This window comes from Podarcis muralis, chromosome 10 (genome assembly GCF_964188315.1).
Source record: "Podarcis muralis chromosome 10, rPodMur119.hap1.1, whole genome shotgun sequence".
Classification (NCBI taxonomy): domain Eukaryota; kingdom Metazoa; phylum Chordata; class Lepidosauria; order Squamata; family Lacertidae; genus Podarcis; species Podarcis muralis.
In genome coordinates, this window is record NC_135664.1 from 54238543 (window position 1) to 54244509 (window position 5967).

A 5967-nucleotide genomic window follows, 5' to 3' on the forward strand; every position below is an offset into this window, starting at 1 on the left:
CTATTGAACTTAGTAGACCAACATTAGTAATGTTCATCTGTTTCGATGGGTCTACTCTACATAGTTGAATACCACTCATTATGCCTTCACAAGTCTGGTTTTGTTGCTATCTTCCATATTTTATACCATTTCACGTGAACTTATTTAGTAAGCTGTATATAAATCTTGCTAAATAAATGTGGAACGGTGGAAGCTGCTTTATACTGAGTCAGAATCAATATTGTCTACACTGGCTGGCAGCTAACCAGACCTCCTGCCGCCGCCTAAATCTTTGGAAAAGCCAACGAACCGGGTGGTAAGGTAGCAGGTCTAAAAGGGCGTCATTCTTCCGTGCTGTCCCTCTGTTCTCGCTCGATATCCCTGATCTTCCGGAACACAATCTGCAAAGAAGAAATATCACGCAAAGGGAGAAGAAAGGCAGAGTGAAAAGGGATATCCCATTTCTGTTATTTGAGCTGATGCCCTGCATGCTGGATTGTTCTTGAATTATACAGGAACATAGCAACCTGCCTTATACTGAAACAGACCATCGAGACATCTAGCTCAGCTTCGCCTACACTGGCAGGCGCTCCCCAGGGTTTCAGGTAATGGACATCCCCAGCCCTACCTGGAGATGTCAGGGATTGAACCAGAGGCCTTTTGCACATCTATAGTAAGGATGGGGGATAAATTTTATTCTGATTTATTAACTTTACGCTTTCTGGAACAATACAAAAATGGAAACATAGCCGTCCTTTGAAATTCACGCTTCTCTGAATTTTGTGGTGCAAAATTTAGCTGCAATCCTGTATCTGCCCTGTAGTTTCTTATGGAATACTGTGTTTTGATGTGTATTCCACTCCCACCCCAAAGCAGCTTTGATCCAAATTGAGCAAAACAAAAAGCTAGCAGCATTTTAAGCCAGTAATGTGTACACAGGGACACTGGTGACGCTGTGGTCTAAACTACTGAGCCTCTTCGGCTTGCTGATCAGAAGGTTGGCGGTTTGAATCCCCGCGATGGAGTGAGCTCCCGTTGCTCGGTCCTTGCTCCTGCCAACCTAGCAGTTCAAAAGCACACCAAAAGTGCAAGTAGATAAATAGGTACCGTTTCCGGCTGGAAGGTAAACGGTGTTTCCGTGCGCTGCTCTGGTTTCAGTGTCCTGTTGCGCCAGAAGTGGCTTAGTCATGCTGGCCACATGACCCAGAAAAACAGTCTGCGGACAAACACCGGCTCCCTTGGCCAGTAAAGCGAGATGAGTGCCGCAACCCCAGAGTCGTCTGCGACTGGACTTAACTGTCAGGGGTCCTTTACCTTTACTTTTACCTAATGTGTACACAGCCCAAGACTTTAGACGCAGCTACTCTCAATGCTACCAGACAGCACATCCCCCCTCCCCCCCTTTTATTGGCATTGCAAGGTTTTGTTGCAATGGTTTCTTTCCAAAGGATTGGACTTTAAGTGGGGGGAAAGCTGGATGGAACTGAATGTGTGTGCGAAGGCCAGGGCTTGCTACAAAGTTTGTTTAATCTCCCCAAAACCCCAACATTTCAAATGCATGGAAGTCCTACAACATGGAGTAGCTTTTCCCATCCTGGTGTCCTTCACATGCTGTTGACAATGACCAACATCATCCCATGATGTCTGGGGCTGATGGGAGTTGGAGTCCCACAGTGGCTGCAAGGCACCCTTAAAGGTGAGCATGTTCTCAAGTGATGGTTGCAGATTCATCAAAATCCTGCCCGAGTACAACATTAAATAGGACAGAAGCGGGCAACAAAGTCTAGGGGCACATATTGAAGTTGCCACACTTCCCACCTCACTAGCTTGCACACATGGGTCTCCTATGCAAAGGAAACATTTCGCTGCAGCAAAAACCACTGCCCTTGCCAGCTGACAGTCTGCCATGGGGCAGGGACATCAAACCTGTGGCTCTTCTGTTTACTGCTGCATTGGTCAAGCTGGTGTAGCTCAGTGGGATACAGCATGAGACTTTTAATCTCAAGTCATGGGTTCAAGCCCCACATTGGGCAAAAGATTCCTGCATTGCACATGACCCTCATAGTCCCTTCCATCTCTACAATTCTATGACTACAGCTCCCATCATCCTTGACTACTCACCAGGCTGATGGTAACTGGGGACCAATAAGAAATGGAAGACTACAGGTTGCCCATTGCTGCCCTAGGCTAAGGCTGGCTTGGCCTTCTCGTCAGTTCACCAGGACTAACCCACCAGTTTTCTTTAGCAGGCTGCCCAGAGCAGCTGCACGAACAGGAAATTCGGATGGCTAAGGAGTTTGTACTTTTGCAATTGTACTGTAGTCCCTTCTCCGGTTTCCTTCGGTCAACAATAGTGAGCACTGCCCTTTTCAAGAGGTGGTGATGGTGGAGGGAGGAGGGTGGCTGGTGGTGGTGACTCACGGAAATCCAGCCTCCTCATCCCCATTAGAAGTGTGTTTCCTTGAATTGATAAACGTAGCCTATGATTATACCCTCGTTCAGATACTGCAGGTGTAATAGCCACCTGCTCTCTCTCTCTCAAAAAAAAAAGACAAGGAAATAATTGCTCTGAAGAATCTTAAACCTGAAATCTCCCACAAGACAAGAGGCAGAGATTTTAAAGCACGGAGTACTTCAGGCTATGAAGAAAGCCACCACAAAGCTGCAACAAGCGCAATCGACCCACGAAAAGGTGTGTATTTGAAAAGAAGAGGGGAACAAAATTTCTCCATTTGGTAATTGAAAGGTAAGAAACTTTTACTGCGGAAGCAGAACGAGTCAGGTGCTTGAACAGTTGTTCAATTAACAAATGAGGACTTAGTATTAACTAATAAACTCACGTGGCAGACTGGTTAGCGTGCTGGAGAGAGCTGGATTCAAAGCAACACTCAGCTGTGGAGTTTGAGCCAGACATGCTGTCTGTCTGCCCAGCCTACCTCTCAAGGCCGTTGGGAGAATATTAAACAGGATGAGCGAACCATGAAGATCTCCCTCTGTTCCTTTTTTAAAAATGTAACTAACTAAGCATTGAATGGCCATTAGCAATCCTGTGCGTATTGACTCAGAACTAAATCACATTGAGTTCTATGAGCCCTACTTCCCAGGAAACTGGGTGCAGGATTGCATCCTAAATAATAAAACCTCTGCTAAACATTGCCGCACTGCCACTTTCCTGCTGTGATTTTCTGTCTCTTCAGTTACTGAAAGGTTTTCAAATTATACCAACATGCATGGAGTTATCATAAGAAACTTGCTATTGTTCTTGCCCAAGGCAGAAAGGAGGAGGGAGGGGAGATGATGACTTCATTTGGATTTTTAAACTGTGCTTAATGCATTAGATATTTTTTGCAAAAGAGTACCCAATCCAGATGGCGATCATGCTGGGGAAGTATCACAGAACAACTAATAAAGCAGAATTATGTGTGGACTGTCCAGTATAAATGCACCACTAATTCTTTTATCAATGGCATCTTCCAGAACACCCCTCACACCAGTCTGAAGGGGTCGAGGATCTATAGCTGCTCATCTCTGCAAGCAGGGTAAGAGGAGATTTCTTTTATTCCTATCACTAGAGGCAAGGATGAAGAAACTGTGCCCCCCTTGCCTTGTGTCATGCACAGCTGCAATAGCTGCGGAAAGGGGTTTTGCTCTTTGCAATAGGATTGTTGTTGTTGTTGTTGTTGTTGTTGTTGTTGTTGTAAGTTTGGTGAAAGGGAAGGTAGTATGGCCGAGTCCCTAATTCCAGAGTGGATTGCTGGAACAGCCAGACCAGATTCTTGGCCATGACCCTCTAAGTTTGGGTCACTAAGGTTAAAAAAGGAAGTGGCTCTGTGCCAGAAAGCAAATGGGTTGGGCCTTCTCCCTCCCTCAACTGTCTATTAAAAAGACAAAAGACGGAGTTGAGGTTTGTGAGCTAGAAGATAGAAGCAGGCTGCAGGCTGGGCAGTCGAGAGTCAGAACCATGCCTGATTTCTGCTGGGGTCGAAAGCTGCGGCTATGGGGGAAGCAAGACCCTTTTGGGGTGTTAATGCTGTGCACCCCTCTAACTGTAGGCTCAGGATGTATATATGTGTAAATAAACCATATATCCTAATGACACCAAAGTCTCTGCAGTTGCACATTCTGAGGAAACCGAACCATGGGTAAACGCCTGGAATCTCACACTGCTCAGAGATCAAGTGTGCTTATACAGATACATATACAAATTTAATAAATACTACTACCACTAATAATAATACAGATACTTGTTATATGATTAGTGACTGCCAAGACACAAGTCTTGCCACACTTCCCTATGCCTGGGGTATACTAAAGAGATTAACCTGGGACATAAACTATATCACCAACTGCCAAGGACCGGGGTGGGGTGGGGGAGGAAACATCCTTTCCCTACAACATATGTCTTACCGGTATATCTAAGTCTCTTCATGAGCTAACCTGGACTGAATCTTGGGACCTTAATGCACTTAATATTCAATAAATATCAGCAGTCTATGAACATTTAAAGCACTAATGCCACAAATTCAGTTCATGAAATGTTGGTTTACTATCACCCTCTTCTCCCTTTTTAGCCGTAAAGGGAAACCAATTCATTATCCAGCCGAAACCTCAATATACTAATATAATTTGAAGATGGATGACAAGGAGAAAGGAGGAACGGGTGACATTGCCCTGGAGGAAATGGGAACTCAGAAACAGGAGCCAAAGATCGGTAATCTACCTCTGGGCATTCTTTTCTTTCTGTACCCATAATAGGCTTGGAGTTCTTGACTAACCTTCCATCCAAGTTCTGATAGACAACCGCAGCTGAGGACCTTCTAGAGTTGTGTTTCTATTGTTTCCCAAAGAGGTGTGCTAAGTGTGTTGATCTGCTGGGGTTGGTGGAAGTAGTAGTCTGAAACATCTGGAAGGAACCATTGAGGAAGGATGTTGTTGACTAAATCACGCCTGATTCTCAAGTCCACTGGTAGCTTCAGTCACTCCTCTGGTGGTCTGAGTTCCCCTACGTTTATTCTTGCCTCTGTAGTGTGGAGTTGTTCATGCTTCATTCTAAATCTGAAATGACATTTTGCACAAATAAGACAAAGGGAATAATGTTATCAACCAACTGGCCAAATTCAGTACTTAAAATTACTAAATTCAAAAACAGGAATTGATAGATCTGTTTTTTTCTATTCTGGGACATTTTCCCCATGTTTAACCCATACTTTTGTTCCATTTCTGTAAAAATAAATAAATGTATAATTAAAGATCCTCCCAAAATGTATATGTAAATATGTATTTTGATGTATTTAAGTTATCAATACCAGCATTGCAACTTTGAAAAAGGAGCAAAATCCATTAGACAGCTGAATCTTGGCTTGCACATTAATCCAAGAAGCACAAATCTGGACATTTCATCAAACAATTTGCAAACGCTAAATTGCTCAAGCATCCCTATATAAAAGTGTCCATAAATGAGAACTGAGGTGGTGGGTGGAGAGAGAGAGAACCAGTTGTGGGGAAATACACATTTCAAATTTTGCAAGCAAATTGAGTTAGAATTTGCCTCAGGATCCTTCCCCCTTTCCAAATTTATTTCAGCTCTATTTTCTGCCCCCAGGGCGATTCTGCTGATTTCTCCTCCTCCCTAATCTTCAAAGATTCTGGCAGCTAAAAGATCTAATTCCATTTAAGCGAGCAGAACGTTTTGTGCTCTTGAAAACTCCCCAAGCTTTCCTGATCGTTTCACACAGCAGCTTGATAGCAAGCCAGTTCTCTTTTGTAAGGCTGCAGACTCTGCGTGGATAGTGTCATTATATAGATTAATCACTAGGTGGCACTAGACTCAGCTGTACTGGGGTGGAGCCAGGAATTTCCTGTTGCTGTTCCGTTCTTGCTGGAAAGAGACAAAGTTCTTGTTTACCCTCTTGGCTTGGGTGTTCCGTAAGCCTTCCACAACAGTGGCATTACTACTACTAACACTGCCTCTCTTTCTTAACGTTTTAG